This window comes from Cardiocondyla obscurior, linkage group LG22, assembly GCF_019399895.1.
Source record: "Cardiocondyla obscurior isolate alpha-2009 linkage group LG22, Cobs3.1, whole genome shotgun sequence".
NCBI lineage: Eukaryota > Metazoa > Arthropoda > Insecta > Hymenoptera > Formicidae > Cardiocondyla > Cardiocondyla obscurior.
Window position 1 is genome coordinate 536,480 of NC_091885.1, and position 18,752 is coordinate 555,231.

Below are 18,752 nucleotides of genomic sequence, written 5' to 3' on the forward strand. Positions count from 1 at the left end.
TTTAGCTTGGATGTTAGTTACGCTACCTGTTCACAAATTTGTACAACAATTTGGATGGTGACTTAGCAACTGTTAAACTTTAAAAGAATTTTGCAGCAAACTTTCCAACAAATTTCGATATACGGATATTTGCTAAATCTGAGATTTTTCATTAAGATGTGGATCTTCATAATTTCAATTTTGCGTTATTTGACCAGTTCTATCAGTATTTCTTTATTTTTTTACATATAACTCTACAAAATTTTTTACTTACAATTTTAAGATTAATAATTGTTTTTTTTTGTTTCTTGGAGGAATTTTATATATCATGTTGCATCAAAGTTTCATGATGTCAATGTGACTTAAATTATTTGTGAAATTGATTTTAGCTTGGATGTTAGTTACGTTACCTGTCCACAATTTTGTAAAACAATTTGGGGAGTAAATTTGCAATTTTTTAACTAGAATATAATTTGCATTTACATTATCATCTTAGTTTCGATTTTCAGATATATGTTAATCTCAGTTTTTACTGTACGATGTATTTTTCCAAATTTCAATTTTGCGTTATTTAATTCGTTCACTCACTACATCTTTTTCTTCTTTTAAACAATTCTACATGATTTATATTATATTAGTATCAAATTAATAATTGTACTTTTCAATTTATGCTACCTTATGTTTCGTAATAAATTGAAGTTTACTTTTGCCGATGTGATTTAAATCATTAGTAAATTAGATTCAACTTCGATATTAATTTTGTTACCTGTTTACAATATTGTAAATCAATTTGGAGAATGTATTAGCAACTTATAAATCTTAAAAGAATTTGCAGGAAGATTTTTATCTATTTTTGATGTACAGCCAGTTGCTATATCTCGGATTTTACAGTAAGATGTATTTTTTCAAATTTAAAGTTTTTCGTATATTGACCCGTTTTTCACTATTTCTTTATCTATTTTTACACATAATTTGAAGTGATTTATGTTATCTAAGTGTCAAATTAATAATTCTTTTTTTTTAATTCAGGCAACTTTAATTTTCATTTTAAATCTGTGTTTTCTGTTACCGAGGTGGGGTTATTGCGTAATAAAATTAATTTTAACATTGTTGTTATCTACGATGTTGCTGTGCAAATCTGCTCTGCAATTTTAAGTGTAGATTAGCAACTTTATACAAAAAAAAAACTTTTCATACAAGTTTTAATCTAAAGCCAAACTTTTGTGGCTTGAATATTAACCTACAATGCTCAGGTAACATTAATGTAAATTTAATACTTTTCATTATTAACTCTGCCTTTTGAACTTACTTTGTCGTCATTTTGCAATTATTTTCAGTAATATTTATAACATTAATCTGAATTGAACGGTAAAAATTTTTTTTTCAAAACATAAATTTTTCGAGACGAGCTTCATTTAATAGTCTTTTATAATCGTTAACTTTTTAACACACCGGGACAGTCACCGTCAACGCAAAGCCTCTCGAGTAATTGTTAACATCGTCATATTTCAGCATATGTAAAAAAACCTTTCTCGAAAGAAAGTAGCCTACCGATGTATAACCTAGTAAATTTCGACTTACTACTTACTGCGAAATATATTAAATTTATTAAGTCGATAGTTTTAATATTCTTTTCTTCCTTACTCTGACTGAAGTGTCGTCCATTTGTATAGGAAATTTCTACTCCTCAATTGCGATGTATGCATGACGTACTTTTATGTGTCACGCCCGATTTCGTACTAGATATGACTACGCGACGATGTACGCGTTTCAGTTAGTAGTCGCGATCACGCCCTCGAGCAAGCAGCGGCAAGACGAGGAACTTGCTACCGACAAAAAACTGGTAGCAAGGAAGTAAGTATTCCGCAGAAATTTTTGATTTTAGAATTAAATACATTACGAGCACATAACAAAATCACGCAGGTGTTGACATATACGTGAAATAACATTTGCAACCAATTAAAGTTCACTGTGCCAAATAATATACATAGAACACTTTTTAACAAGCAACTGTTAATTCGTCATCAAATAAAACTGGAATCGATCATATACTACTATAATAACAAAACAAAACAGATTAAAATTTAACGAATGTGGTAACTTTAATTTACAGCACGAAATGTAGCACTTTGTCGCAGATATGGCTTAAAATATTTGCAAAATTGACACTAGCTTTGACATTAATTACGTAACACGTCTACAATTTTGTACATCAATTTAGAGGGTGAATTAGCAACTTTCAAACTTGAAAAAATTTTACAGTAAGATTTCCATCGGGTTTCGATGTACTGACATTTGGTACATCTAAAATTTTACAGTAAGATGTACTTTTTTCTAATTTTAATATTGCGTTATTCGACTTGTTTTATCACTACTTCTTTATATTTTAACATATAAGTCTACAATATATTTTACATACAAGTATCAGATTAATAAATGTTTTTTTCTTCAACTTGGAGCAATTGTCTATTTTATGTTGCATCAAAGTCTCCTGGTGTCAATGTGACTTAAATTATTTGTGAAATTGATTTTAGTTTGGATGTTAGTTACGCTACCTGTTCACAAATTAGTACAACAATTTGGATGGTGACTTAGCAACTGTTAAACTTTAAAAGAATTTTGCAGCAAACTTTCCAACAATTTTCGATATACGGATATTTGCTAAATCTGAGATTTTTCATTAAGATGTGGATCTTCATAATTTCAATTTTGCGTTATTTGACCAGTTCTATCAGTATTTCTTTATTTTTTTACATATAACTCTACAAAATTTTTTACTTACAATTTTAAGATTAATAATTGTTTTTTTTTGTTTCTTGGAGGAATTTTATATATCATGTTGCATCAAAGTTTCATGATGTCAATGTGACTTAAATTATTTGTGAAATTGATTTTAGCTTGGATGTTAGTTACGTTACCTGTCCACAATTTTGTAAAACAATTTGGGGAGTAAATTTGCAATTTTTTAACTAGAATATAATTTGCATTTACATTATCATCTTAGTTTCGATTTTCAGATATATGTTAATCTCAGTTTTTACTGTACGATGTATTTTTCCAAATTTCAATTTTGCGTTATTTAATTCGTTCACTCACTACATCTTTTTCTTCTTTTAAACAATTCTACATGATTTATATTATATTAGTATCAAATTAATAATTGTACTTTTCAATTTATGCTACCTTATGTTTCGTAATAAATTGAAGTTTACTTTTGCCGATGTGATTTAAATCATTAGTAAATTAGATTCAACTTCGATATTAATTTTGTTACCTGTTTACAATATTGTAAATCAATTTGGAGAATGTATTAGCAACTTATAAATCTTAAAAGAATTTGCAGGAAGATTTTTATCTATTTTTGATGTACAGCCAGTTGCTATATCTCGGATTTTACAGTAAGATGTATTTTTTCAAATTTAAAGTTTTTCGTATATTGACCCGTTTTTCACTATTTCTTTATCTATTTTTACACATAATTTGAAGTGATTTATGTTATCTAAGTGTCAAATTAATAATTCTTTTTTTTTAATTCAGGCAACTTTAATTTTCATTTTAAATCTGTGTTTTCTGTTACCGAGGTGGGGTTATTGCGTAATAAAATTAATTTTAACATTGTTGTTATCTACGATGTTGCTGTGCAAATCTGCTCTGCAATTTTAAGTGTAGATTAGCAACTTTATACAAAAAAAAAACTTTTCATACAAGTTTTAATCTAAAGCCAAACTTTTGTGGCTTGAATATTAACCTACAATGCTCAGGTAACATTAATGTAAATTTAATACTTTTCATTATTAACTCTGCCTTTTGAACTTACTTTGTCGTCATTTTGCAATTATTTTCAGTAATATTTATAACATTAATCTGAATTGAACGGTAAAAATTTTTTTTTCAAAACATAAATTTTTCGAGACGAGCTTCATTTAATAGTCTTTTATAATCGTTAACTTTTTAACACACCGGGACAGTCACCGTCAACGCAAAGCCTCTCGAGTAATTGTTAACATCGTCATATTTCAGCATATGTAAAAAAACCTTTCTCGAAAGAAAGTAGCCTACCGATGTATAACCTAGTAAATTTCGACTTACTACTTACTGCGAAATATATTAAATTTATTAAGTCGATAGTTTTAATATTCTTTTCTTCCTTACTCTGACTGAAGTGTCGTCCATTTGTATAGGAAATTTCTACTCCTCAATTGCGATGTATGCATGACGTACTTTTATGTGTCACGCCCGATTTCGTACTAGATATGACTACGCGACGATGTACGCGTTTCAGTTAGTAGTCGCGATCACGCCCTCGAGCAAGCAGCGGCAAGACGAGGAACTTGCTACCGACAAAAAACTGGTAGCAAGGAAGTAAGTATTCCGCAGAAATTTTTGATTTTAGAATTAAATACATTACGAGCACATAACAAAATCACGCAGGTGTTGACATATACGTGAAATAACATTTGCAACCAATTAAAGTTCACTGTGCCAAATAATATACATAGAACACTTTTTAACAAGCAACTGTTAATTCGTCATCAAATAAAACTGGAATCGATCATATACTACTATAATAACAAAACAAAACAGATTAAAATTTAACGAATGTGGTAACTTTAATTTACAGCACGAAATGTAGCACTTTGTCGCAGATATGGCTTAAAATATTTGCAAAATTGACACTAGCTTTGACATTAATTACGTAACACGTCTACAATTTTGTACATCAATTTAGAGGGTGAATTAGCAACTTTCAAACTTGAAAAAATTTTACAGTAAGATTTCCATCGGGTTTCGATGTACTGACATTTGGTACATCTAAAATTTTACAGTAAGATGTACTTTTTTCTAATTTTAATATTGCGTTATTCGACTTGTTTTATCACTACTTCTTTATATTTTAACATATAAGTCTACAATATATTTTACATACAAGTATCAGATTAATAAATGTTTTTTTCTTCAACTTGGAGCAATTGTCTATTTTATGTTGCATCAAAGTCTCCTGGTGTCAATGTGACTTAAATTATTTGTGAAATTGATTTTAGTTTGGATGTTAGTTACGCTACCTGTTCACAAATTAGTACAACAATTTGGATGGTGACTTAGCAACTGTTAAACTTTAAAAGAATTTTGCAGCAAACTTTCCAACAATTTTCGATATACGGATATTTGCTAAATCTGAGATTTTTCATTAAGATGTGGATCTTCATAATTTCAATTTTGCGTTATTTGACCAGTTCTATCAGTATTTCTTTATTTTTTTACATATAACTCTACAAAATTTTTTACTTACAATTTTAAGATTAATAATTGTTTTTTTTGTTTCTTGGAGGAATTTTATATATCATGTTGCATCAAAGTTTCATGATGTCAATGTGACTTAAATTATTTGTGAAATTGATTTTAGCTTGGATGTTAGTTACGCTACCTGTTCACAAATTTGTACAACAATTTGGATGGTGACTTAGCAACTGTTAAACTTTAAAAGAATTTTGCAGCAAACTTTCCAACAAATTTCGATATACGGATATTTGCTAAATCTGAGATTTTTCATTAAGATGTGGATCTTCATAATTTCAATTTTGCGTTATTTGACCAGTTCTATCAGTATTTCTTTATTTTTTTACATATAACTCTACAAAATTTTTTACTTACAATTTTAAGATTAATAATTGTTTTTTTTTGTTTCTTGGAGGAATTTTATATATCATGTTGCATCAAAGTTTCATGATGTCAATGTGACTTAAATTATTTGTGAAATTGATTTTAGCTTGGATGTTAGTTACGTTACCTGTCCACAATTTTGTAAAACAATTTGGGGAGTAAATTTGCAATTTTTTAACTAGAATATAATTTGCATTTACATTATCATCTTAGTTTCGATTTTCAGATATATGTTAATCTCAGTTTTTACTGTACGATGTATTTTTCCAAATTTCAATTTTGCGTTATTTAATTCGTTCACTCACTACATCTTTTTCTTCTTTTAAACAATTCTACATGATTTATATTATATTAGTATCAAATTAATAATTGTACTTTTCAATTTATGCTACCTTATGTTTCGTAATAAATTGAAGTTTACTTTTGCCGATGTGATTTAAATCATTAGTAAATTAGATTCAACTTCGATATTAATTTTGTTACCTGTTTACAATATTGTAAATCAATTTGGAGAATGTATTAGCAACTTATAAATCTTAAAAGAATTTGCAGGAAGATTTTTATCTATTTTTGATGTACAGCCAGTTGCTATATCTCGGATTTTACAGTAAGATGTATTTTTTCAAATTTAAAGTTTTCGTATATTGACCCGTTTTCACTATTTCTTTATCTATTTTTACACATAATTTGAAGTGATTTATGTTATCTAAGTGTCAAATTAATAATTCTTTTTTTTTAATTCAGGCAACTTTAATTTTCATTTTAAATCTGTGTTTTCTGTTACCGAGGTGGGGTTATTGCGTAATAAAATTAATTTTAACATTGTTGTTATCTACGATGTTGCTGTGCAAATCTGCTCTGCAATTTTAAGTGTAGATTAGCAACTTTATACAAAAAAAAAACTTTTCATACAAGTTTTAATCTAAAGCCAAACTTTTGTGGCTTGAATATTAACCTACAATGCTCAGGTAACATTAATGTAAATTTAATACTTTTCATTATTAACTCTGCCTTTTGAACTTACTTTGTCGTCATTTTGCAATTATTTTCAGTAATATTTATAACATTAATCTGAATTGAACGGTAAAAATTTTTTTTTCAAAACATAAATTTTTCGAGACGAGCTTCATTTAATAGTCTTTTATAATCGTTAACTTTTTAACACACCGGGACAGTCACCGTCAACGCAAAGCCTCTCGAGTAATTGTTAACATCGTCATATTTCAGCATATGTAAAAAAACCTTTCTCGAAAGAAAGTAGCCTACCGATGTATAACCTAGTAAATTTCGACTTACTACTTACTGCGAAATATATTAAATTTATTAAGTCGATAGTTTTAATATTCTTTTCTTCCTTACTCTGACTGAAGTGTCGTCCATTTGTATAGGAAATTTCTACTCCTCAATTGCGATGTATGCATGACGTACTTTTATGTGTCACGCCCGATTTCGTACTAGATATGACTACGCGACGATGTACGCGTTTCAGTTAGTAGTCGCGATCACGCCCTCGAGCAAGCAGCGGCAAGACGAGGAACTTGCTACCGACAAAAAACTGGTAGCAAGGAAGTAAGTATTCCGCAGAAATTTTTGATTTTAGAATTAAATACATTACGAGCACATAACAAAATCACGCAGGTGTTGACATATACGTGAAATAACATTTGCAACCAATTAAAGTTCACTGTGCCAAATAATATACATAGAACACTTTTTAACAAGCAACTGTTAATTCGTCATCAAATAAAACTGGAATCGATCATATACTACTATAATAACAAAACAAAACAGATTAAAATTTAACGAATGTGGTAACTTTAATTTACAGCACGAAATGTAGCACTTTGTCGCAGATATGGCTTAAAATATTTGCAAAATTGACACTAGCTTTGACATTAATTACGTAACACGTCTACAATTTTGTACATCAATTTAGAGGGTGAATTAGCAACTTTCAAACTTGAAAAAATTTTACAGTAAGATTTCCATCGGGTTTCGATGTACTGACATTTGGTACATCTAAAATTTTACAGTAAGATGTACTTTTTTCTAATTTTAATATTGCGTTATTCGACTTGTTTTATCACTACTTCTTTATATTTTAACATATAAGTCTACAATATATTTTACATACAAGTATCAGATTAATAAATGTTTTTTTCTTCAACTTGGAGCAATTGTCTATTTTATGTTGCATCAAAGTCTCCTGTTGTCAATGTGACTTAAATTATTTGTGAAATTGATTTTAGTTTGGATGTTAGTTACGCTACCTGTTCACAAATTAGTACAACAATTTGGATGGTGACTTAGCAACTGTTAAACTTTAAAAGAATTTTGCAGCAAACTTTCCAACAATTTTCGATATACGGATATTTGCTAAATCTGAGATTTTTCATTAAGATGTGGATCTTCATAATTTCAATTTTGCGTTATTTGACCAGTTCTATCAGTATTTCTTTATTTTTTTACATATAACTCTACAAAATTTTTTACTTACAATTTTAAGATTAATAATTGTTTTTTTTTGTTTCTTGGAGGAATTTTATATATCATGTTGCATCAAAGTTTCATGATGTCAATGTGACTTAAATTATTTGTGAAATTGATTTTAGCTTGGATGTTAGTTACGTTACCTGTCCACAATTTTGTAAAACAATTTGGGGAGTAAATTTGCAATTTTTTAACTAGAATATAATTTGCATTTACATTATCATCTTAGTTTCGATTTTCAGATATATGTTAATCTCAGTTTTTACTGTACGATGTATTTTTCCAAATTTCAATTTTGCGTTATTTAATTCGTTCACTCACTACATCTTTTTCTTCTTTTAAACAATTCTACATGATTTATATTATATTAGTATCAAATTAATAATTGTACTTTTCAATTTATGCTACCTTATGTTTCGTAATAAATTGAAGTTTACTTTTGCCGATGTGATTTAAATCATTAGTAAATTAGATTCAACTTCGATATTAATTTTGTTACCTGTTTACAATATTGTAAATCAATTTGGAGAATGTATTAGCAACTTATAAATCTTAAAAGAATTTGCAGGAAGATTTTTATCTATTTTTGATGTACAGCCAGTTGCTATATCTCGGATTTTACAGTAAGATGTATTTTTTCAAATTTAAAGTTTTTCGTATATTGACCCGTTTTTCACTATTTCTTTATCTATTTTTACACATAATTTGAAGTGATTTATGTTATCTAAGTGTCAAATTAATAATTCTTTTTTTTTAATTCAGGCAACTTTAATTTTCATTTTAAATCTGTGTTTTCTGTTACCGAGGTGGGGTTATTGCGTAATAAAATTAATTTTAACATTGTTGTTATCTACGATGTTGCTGTGCAAATCTGCTCTGCAATTTTAAGTGTAGATTAGCAACTTTATACAAAAAAAAAACTTTTCATACAAGTTTTAATCTAAAGCCAAACTTTTGTGGCTTGAATATTAACCTACAATGCTCAGGTAACATTAATGTAAATTTAATACTTTTCATTATTAACTCTGCCTTTTGAACTTACTTTGTCGTCATTTTGCAATTATTTTCAGTAATATTTATAACATTAATCTGAATTGAACGGTAAAAATTTTTTTTTCAAAACATAAATTTTTCGAGACGAGCTTCATTTAATAGTCTTTTATAATCGTTAACTTTTTAACACACCGGGACAGTCACCGTCAACGCAAAGCCTCTCGAGTAATTGTTAACATCGTCATATTTCAGCATATGTAAAATAACCTTTCTCGAAAGAAAGTAGCCTACCGATGTATAACCTAGTAAATTTCGACTTACTACTTACTGCGAAATATATTAAATTTATTAAGTCGATAGTTTTAATATTCTTTTCTTCCTTACTCTGACTGAAGTGTCGTCCATTTGTATAGGAAATTTCTACTCCTCAATTGCGATGTATGCATGACGTACTTTTATGTGTCACGCCCGATTTCGTACTAGATATGACTACGCGACGATGTACGCGTTTCAGTTAGTAGTCGCGATCACGCCCTCGAGCAAGCAGCGGCAAGACGAGGAACTTGCTACCGACAAAAAACTGGTAGCAAGGAAGTAAGTATTCCGCAGAAATTTTTGATTTTAGAATTAAATACATTACGAGCACATAACAAAATCACGCAGGTGTTGACATATACGTGAAATAACATTTGCAACCAATTAAAGTTCACTGTGCCAAATAATATACATAGAACACTTTTTAACAAGCAACTGTTAATTCGTCATCAAATAAAACTGGAATCGATCATATACTACTATAATAACAAAACAAAACAGATTAAAATTTAACGAATGTGGTAACTTTAATTTACAGCACGAAATGTAGCACTTTGTCGCAGATATGGCTTAAAATATTTGCAAAATTGACACTAGCTTTGACATTAATTACGTAACACGTCTACAATTTTGTACATCAATTTAGAGGGTGAATTAGCAACTTTCAAACTTGAAAAAATTTTACAGTAAGATTTCCATCGGGTTTCGATGTACTGACATTTGGTACATCTAAAATTTTACAGTAAGATGTACTTTTTTCTAATTTTAATATTGCGTTATTCGACTTGTTTTATCACTACTTCTTTATATTTTAACATATAAGTCTACAATATATTTTACATACAAGTATCAGATTAATAAATGTTTTTTTTTTCAACTTGGAGCAATTGTCTATTTTATGTTGCATCAAAGTCTCCTGGTGTCAATGTGACTTAAATTATTTGTGAAATTGATTTTAGTTTGGATGTTAGTTACGCTACCTGTTCACAAATTAGTACAACAATTTGGATGGTGACTTAGCAACTGTTAAACTTTAAAAGAATTTTGCAGCAAACTTTCCAACAATTTTCGATATACGGATATTTGCTAAATCTGAGATTTTTCATTAAGATGTGGATCTTCATAATTTCAATTTTGCGTTATTTGACCAGTTCTATCAGTATTTCTTTATTTTTTTACATATAACTCTACAAAATTTTTTACTTACAATTTTAAGATTAATAATTGTTTTTTTTGTTTCTTGGAGGAATTTTATATATCATGTTGCATCAAAGTTTCATGATGTCAATGTGACTTAAATTATTTGTGAAATTGATTTTAGCTTGGATGTTAGTTACGCTACCTGTTCACAAATTTGTACAACAATTTGGATGGTGACTTAGCAACTGTTAAACTTTAAAAGAATTTTGCAGCAAACTTTCCAACAAATTTCGATATACGGATATTTGCTAAATCTGAGATTTTTCATTAAGATGTGGATCTTCATAATTTCAATTTTGCGTTATTTGACCAGTTCTATCAGTATTTCTTTATTTTTTTACATATAACTCTACAAAATTTTTTACTTACAATTTTAAGATTAATAATTGTTTTTTTTTGTTTCTTGGAGGAATTTTATATATCATGTTGCATCAAAGTTTCATGATGTCAATGTGACTTAAATTATTTGTGAAATTGATTTTAGCTTGGATGTTAGTTACGTTACCTGTCCACAATTTTGTAAAACAATTTGGGGAGTAAATTTGCAATTTTTTAACTAGAATATAATTTGCATTTACATTATCATCTTAGTTTCGATTTTCAGATATATGTTAATCTCAGTTTTTACTGTACGATGTATTTTTCCAAATTTCAATTTTGCGTTATTTAATTCGTTCACTCACTACATCTTTTTCTTCTTTTAAACAATTCTACATGATTTATATTATATTAGTATCAAATTAATAATTGTACTTTTCAATTTATGCTACCTTATGTTTCGTAATAAATTGAAGTTTACTTTTGCCGATGTGATTTAAATCATTAGTAAATTAGATTCAACTTCGATATTAATTTTGTTACCTGTTTACAATATTGTAAATCAATTTGGAGAATGTATTAGCAACTTATAAATCTTAAAAGAATTTGCAGGAAGATTTTTATCTATTTTTGATGTACAGCCAGTTGCTATATCTCGGATTTTACAGTAAGATGTATTTTTTCAAATTTAAAGTTTTTCGTATATTGACCCGTTTTTCACTATTTCTTTATCTATTTTTACACATAATTTGAAGTGATTTATGTTATCTAAGTGTCAAATTAATAATTCTTTTTTTTTAATTCAGGCAACTTTAATTTTCATTTTAAATCTGTGTTTTCTGTTACCGAGGTGGGGTTATTGCGTAATAAAATTAATTTTAACATTGTTGTTATCTACGATGTTGCTGTGCAAATCTGCTCTGCAATTTTAAGTGTAGATTAGCAACTTTATACAAAAAAAAAACTTTTCATACAAGTTTTAATCTAAAGCCAAACTTTTGTGGCTTGAATATTAACCTACAATGCTCAGGTAACATTAATGTAAATTTAATACTTTTCATTATTAACTCTGCCTTTTGAACTTACTTTGTCGTCATTTTGCAATTATTTTCAGTAATATTTATAACATTAATCTGAATTGAACGGTAAAAATTTTTTTTTCAAAACATAAATTTTTCGAGACGAGCTTCATTTAATAGTCTTTTATAATCGTTAACTTTTTAACACACCGGGACAGTCACCGTCAACGCAAAGCCTCTCGAGTAATTGTTAACATCGTCATATTTCAGCATATGTAAAAAAACCTTTCTCGAAAGAAAGTAGCCTACCGATGTATAACCTAGTAAATTTCGACTTACTACTTACTGCGAAATATATTAAATTTATTAAGTCGATAGTTTTAATATTCTTTTCTTCCTTACTCTGACTGAAGTGTCGTCCATTTGTATAGGAAATTTCTACTCCTCAATTGCGATGTATGCATGACGTACTTTTATGTGTCACGCCCGATTTCGTACTAGATATGACTACGCGACGATGTACGCGTTTCAGTTAGTAGTCGCGATCACGCCCTCGAGCAAGCAGCGGCAAGACGAGGAACTTGCTACCGACAAAAAACTGGTAGCAAGGAAGTAAGTATTCCGCAGAAATTTTTGATTTTAGAATTAAATACATTACGAGCACATAACAAAATCACGCAGGTGTTGACATATACGTGAAATAACATTTGCAACCAATTAAAGTTCACTGTGCCAAATAATATACATAGAACACTTTTTAACAAGCAACTGTTAATTCGTCATCAAATAAAACTGGAATCGATCATATACTACTATAATAACAAAACAAAACAGATTAAAATTTAACGAATGTGGTAACTTTAATTTACAGCACGAAATGTAGCACTTTGTCGCAGATATGGCTTAAAATATTTGCAAAATTGACACTAGCTTTGACATTAATTACGTAACACGTCTACAATTTTGTACATCAATTTAGAGGGTGAATTAGCAACTTTCAAACTTGAAAAAATTTTACAGTAAGATTTCCATCGGGTTTCGATGTACTGACATTTGGTACATCTAAAATTTTACAGTAAGATGTACTTTTTTCTAATTTTAATATTGCGTTATTCGACTTGTTTTATCACTACTTCTTTATATTTTAACATATAAGTCTACAATATATTTTACATACAAGTATCAGATTAATAAATGTTTTTTTCTTCAACTTGGAGCAATTGTCTATTTTATGTTGCATCAAAGTCTCCTGGTGTCAATGTGACTTAAATTATTTGTGAAATTGATTTTAGTTTGGATGTTAGTTACGCTACCTGTTCACAAATTAGTACAACAATTTGGATGGTGACTTAGCAACTGTTAAACTTTAAAAGAATTTTGCAGCAAACTTTCCAACAAATTTCGATATACGGATATTTGCTAAATCTGAGATTTTTCATTAAGATGTGGATCTTCATAATTTCAATTTTGCGTTATTTGACCAGTTCTATCAGTATTTCTTTATTTTTTTACATATAACTCTACAAAATTTTTTACTTACAATTTTAAGATTAATAATTGTTTTTTTTTGTTTCTTGGAGGAATTTTATATATCATGTTGCATCAAAGTTTCATGATGTCAATGTGACTTAAATTATTTGTGAAATTGATTTTAGCTTGGATGTTAGTTACGTTACCTGTCCACAATTTTGTAAAACAATTTGGGGAGTAAATTTGCAATTTTTTAACTAGAATATAATTTGCATTTACATTATCATCTTAGTTTCGATTTTCAGATATATGTTAATCTCAGTTTTTACTGTACGATGTATTTTTCCAAATTTCAATTTTGCGTTATTTAATTCGTTCACTCACTACATCTTTTTCTTCTTTTAAACAATTCTACATGATTTATATTATATTAGTATCAAATTAATAATTGTACTTTTCAATTTATGCTACCTTATGTTTCGTAATAAATTGAAGTTTACTTTTGCCGATGTGATTTAAATCATTAGTAAATTAGATTCAACTTCGATATTAATTTTGTTACCTGTTTACAATATTGTAAATCAATTTGGAGAATGTATTAGCAACTTATAAATCTTAAAAGAATTTGCAGGAAGATTTTTATCTATTTTTGATGTACAGCCAGTTGCTATATCTCGGATTTTACAGTAAGATGTATTTTTTCAAATTTAAAGTTTTTCGTATATTGACCCGTTTTTCACTATTTCTTTATCTATTTTTACACATAATTTGAAGTGATTTATGTTATCTAAGTGTCAAATTAATAATTCTTTTTTTTTAATTCAGGCAACTTTAATTTTCATTTTAAATCTGTGTTTTCTGTTACCGAGGTGGGGTTATTGCGTAATAAAATTAATTTTAACATTGTTGTTATCTACGATGTTGCTGTGCAAATCTGCTCTGCAATTTTAAGTGTAGATTAGCAACTTTATACAAAAAAAAAACTTTTCATACAAGTTTTAATCTAAAGCCAAACTTTTGTGGCTTGAATATTAACCTACAATGCTCAGGTAACATTAATGTAAATTTAATACTTTTCATTATTAACTCTGCCTTTTGAACTTACTTTGTCGTCATTTTGCAATTATTTTCAGTAATATTTATAACATTAATCTGAATTGAACGGTAAAAATTTTTTTTTCAAAACATAAATTTTTCGAGACGAGCTTCATTTAATAGTCTTTTATAATCGTTAACTTTTTAACACACCGGGACAGTCACCGTCAACGCAAAGCCTCTCGAGTAATTGTTAACATCGTCATATTTCAGCATATGTAAAATAACCTTTCTCGAAAGAAAGTAGCCTACCGATGTATAACCTAGTAAATTTCGACTTACTACTTACTGCGAAATATATTAAATTTATTAAGTCGATAGTTTTAATATTCTTTTCTTCCTTACTCTGACTGAAGTGTCGTCCATTTGTATAGGAAATTTCTACTCCTCAATTGCGATGTATGCATGACGTACTTTTATGTGTCACGCCCGATTTCGTACTAGATATGACTACGCGACGATGTACGCGTTTCAGTTAGTAGTCGCGATCACGCCCTCGAGCAAGCAGCGGCAAGACGAGGAACTTGCTACCGACAAAAAACTGGTAGCAAGGAAGTAAGTATTCCGCAGAAATTTTTGATTTTAGAATTAAATACATTACGAGCACATAACAAAATCACGCAGGTGTTGACATATACGTGAAATAACATTTGCAACCAATTAAAGTTCACTGTGCCAAATAATATACATAGAACACTTTTTAACAAGCAACTGTTAATTCGTCATCAAATAAAACTGGAATCGATCATATACTACTATAATAACAAAACAAAACAGATTAAAATTTAACGAATGTGGTAACTTTAATTTACAGCACGAAATGTAGCACTTTGTCGCAGATATGGCTTAAAATATTTGCAAAATTGACACTAGCTTTGACATTAATTACGTAACACGTCTACAATTTTGTACATCAATTTAGAGGGTGAATTAGCAACTTTCAAACTTGAAAAAATTTTACAGTAAGATTTCCATCGGGTTTCGATGTACTGACATTTGGTACATCTAAAATTTTACAGTAAGATGTACTTTTTTCTAATTTTAATATTGCGTTATTCGACTTGTTTTATCACTACTTCTTTATATTTTAACATATAAGTCTACAATATATTTTACATACAAGTATCAGATTAATAAATGTTTTTTTCTTCAACTTGGAGCAATTGTCTATTTTATGTTGCATCAAAGTCTCCTGGTGTCAATGTGACTTAAATTATTTGTGAAATTGATTTTAGTTTGGATGTTAGTTACGCTACCTGTTCACAAATTAGTACAACAATTTGGATGGTGACTTAGCAACTGTTAAACTTTAAAAGAATTTTGCAGCAAACTTTCCAACAATTTTCGATATACGGATATTTGCTAAATCTGAGATTTTTCATTAAGATGTGGATCTTCATAATTTCAATTTTGCGTTATTTGACCAGTTCTATCAGTATTTCTTTATTTTTTTACATATAACTCTACAAAATTTTTTACTTACAATTTTAAGATTAATAATTGTTTTTTTTTGTTTCTTGGAGGAATTTTATATATCATGTTGCATCAAAGTTTCATGATGTCAATGTGACTTAAATTATTTGTGAAATTGATTTTAGCTTGGATGTTAGTTACGTTACCTGTCCACAATTTTGTAAAACAATTTGGGGAGTAAATTTGCAATTTTTTAACTAGAATATAATTTGCATTTACATTATCATCTTAGTTTCGATTTTCAGATATATGTTAATCTCAGTTTTTACTGTACGATGTATTTTTCCAAATTTCAATTTTGCGTTATTTAATTCGTTCACTCACTACATCTTTTTCTTCTTTTAAACAATTCTACATGATTTATATTATATTAGTATCAAATTAATAATTGTACTTTTCAATTTATGCTACCTTATGTTTCGTAATAAATTGAAGTTTACTTTTGCCGATGTGATTTAAATCATTAGTAAATTAGATTCAACTTCGATATTAATTTTGTTACCTGTTTACAATATTGTAAATCAATTTGGAGAATGTATTAGCAACTTATAAATCTTAAAAGAATTTACAGGAAGATTTTTATCTATTTTTGATGTACAGCCAGTTGCTATATATCGGATTTTACAGTAAGATGTATTTTTTCAAATTTAAAGTTTTTCGTATATTGACCCGTTTTTCACTATTTCTTTATCTATTTTTACACATAATTTGAAGTGATTTATGTTATCTAAGTGTCAAATTAATAATTCTTTTTTTTTAATTCAGGCAACTTTAATTTTCATTTTAAATCTGTGTTTTCTGTTACCGAGGTGGGGTTATTGCGTAATAAAATTAATTTTAACATTGTTGTTATCTACGATGTTGCTGTGCAAATCTGCTCTGCAATTTTAAGTGTAGATTAGCAACTTTATACAAAAAAAAAACTTTTTATACAAGTTTTAATCTAAAGCCAAACTTTTGTGGCTTGAATATTAACCTACAATGCTCAGGTAACATTAATGTAAATTTAATACTTTTTATTATTAACTCTGCTTTTTGAACTTACTTTGTCGTCATTTTGCAATTATTTTCAGTAATATTTATAACATTAATCTGAATTGAACGGTAAAAATTTTTTTTTCAAAACATAAATTTTTCGAGACGAGCTTCATTTAATAGTCTTTTATAATCGTTAACTTTTTAACACACCGGGACAGTCACCGTCAACGCAAAGCCTCTCGAGTAATTGTTAACATCGTCATATTTCAGCATATGTAAAAAAACCTTTCTCGAAAGAAAGTAGCCTACCGATGTATAACCTAGTAAATTTCGACTTACTACTTACTGCAAAATATATTAAATTTATTAAGTCGATAGTTTTAATATTCTTTTCTTCCTTACTCTGACTGATGTGTCGTCCATTTGCCAATACCCGTCTTTCAGATCCAGTGTGGTCAGATACCGTGCCTCTCGCAACTTGTGGAGCGTGGCGTTGACTTGCGGCAGCGGATACGCGTCCTTCTCAGTGACCTCGTTGACTTTTCGATAGTCGATGCAGAACAGATACCGGCCATCTTTCTTTTTAACAAGTACAATTGGCGAGCTCCATGCTCCGCGGGAAGGCTCGATGATTCCGCCTTGTTCCATCCGGTTGACTTCCTGATTTATAACCTCCTGCATGGCTGTGTTGCGTGGGCGGTATCTCTGCTTAATCGGCTGATCGGTTTTCAGGCGCAACCGGTGAGTAATTTTATCGGTGGACCCGTGTACGTCTTGAAATTTACTGAGTTCTATCTCAAGAAACTGCTTAAGGCGGTCCTCCTCTTCCGGTGATTGCGTAGCCAATCCGACATCGTCTAGGCTGCATACTTGTTCTAGCTGAATACTGCCGGGTGGGATCCGTAGGGTTAGCCCCATCCGTTCCCAAAGGTCCACCCCTATGATCATGGGGGTGCGGGCGTGCGGCATGATTGTGAACTGGTGCCGAAAAATCTTCCCATCATGCCGGACCGGAAGCAGCAAACTGCCGGCGGTTTTCGTGGTTTCCCCGTCTGCCAATCTGACCTGCTGCCGGTCCGCCTGGCGATGATAGCCCAGATCTTCGGCCAATTTTGCTACTTCGGCGTTGACGCATGACAGCTCGGATCCCGAGTCGAGCAACGCCTCGATTTCGTTGCTCCCGAACAGGATCGGCTGGTGCTGCCGGGGCCGAAACCTTAATTCTGGCTGGTGCTGGGCCGGTCGGCGCTGTCGACGCCTCCGGCCCGCTGTGCGTTTCCCGCAAACGGGTGGCAATCCCTCGTTAGGACGCCGTCCTTGCCGCACCGGGAGCAAAACTTGACGGCGGGGCGCCGGCATTCGGTTCGGGTGTGGCCTCTTTACTTGCAGCGCCAACAGCATTCTTCTCGGTTATAGGCGACGGCGGCGGCCACTGCCGGTGGCCGACTGGCTTGCTGTTTCTCGGCATGCTCCCTCTCCTGGCGCTTAATATCTTCAAATTCGGCTGCTCGGTTAGTGAGGTCCTCCAAGTTGCTCACGTCTCGGATCCGGATGTATAATTTGTATTCGGGCCTCATGTTCTCGTAAACTCGATCCAGGACTTCGTCGGTGGACAGGTTCCCAGCCCGACGGGCCATGGTGAGCAGCGCGGTGGCGTATTGCTTGAACGGTTCTCCCGTCCGTTGTACTCGGCCGTGTATTTCTCGGGTGAGCTGGGCCCGGTATCGGTGGGGCAAGTAATAGTTCCGGAAGCTATCCTGG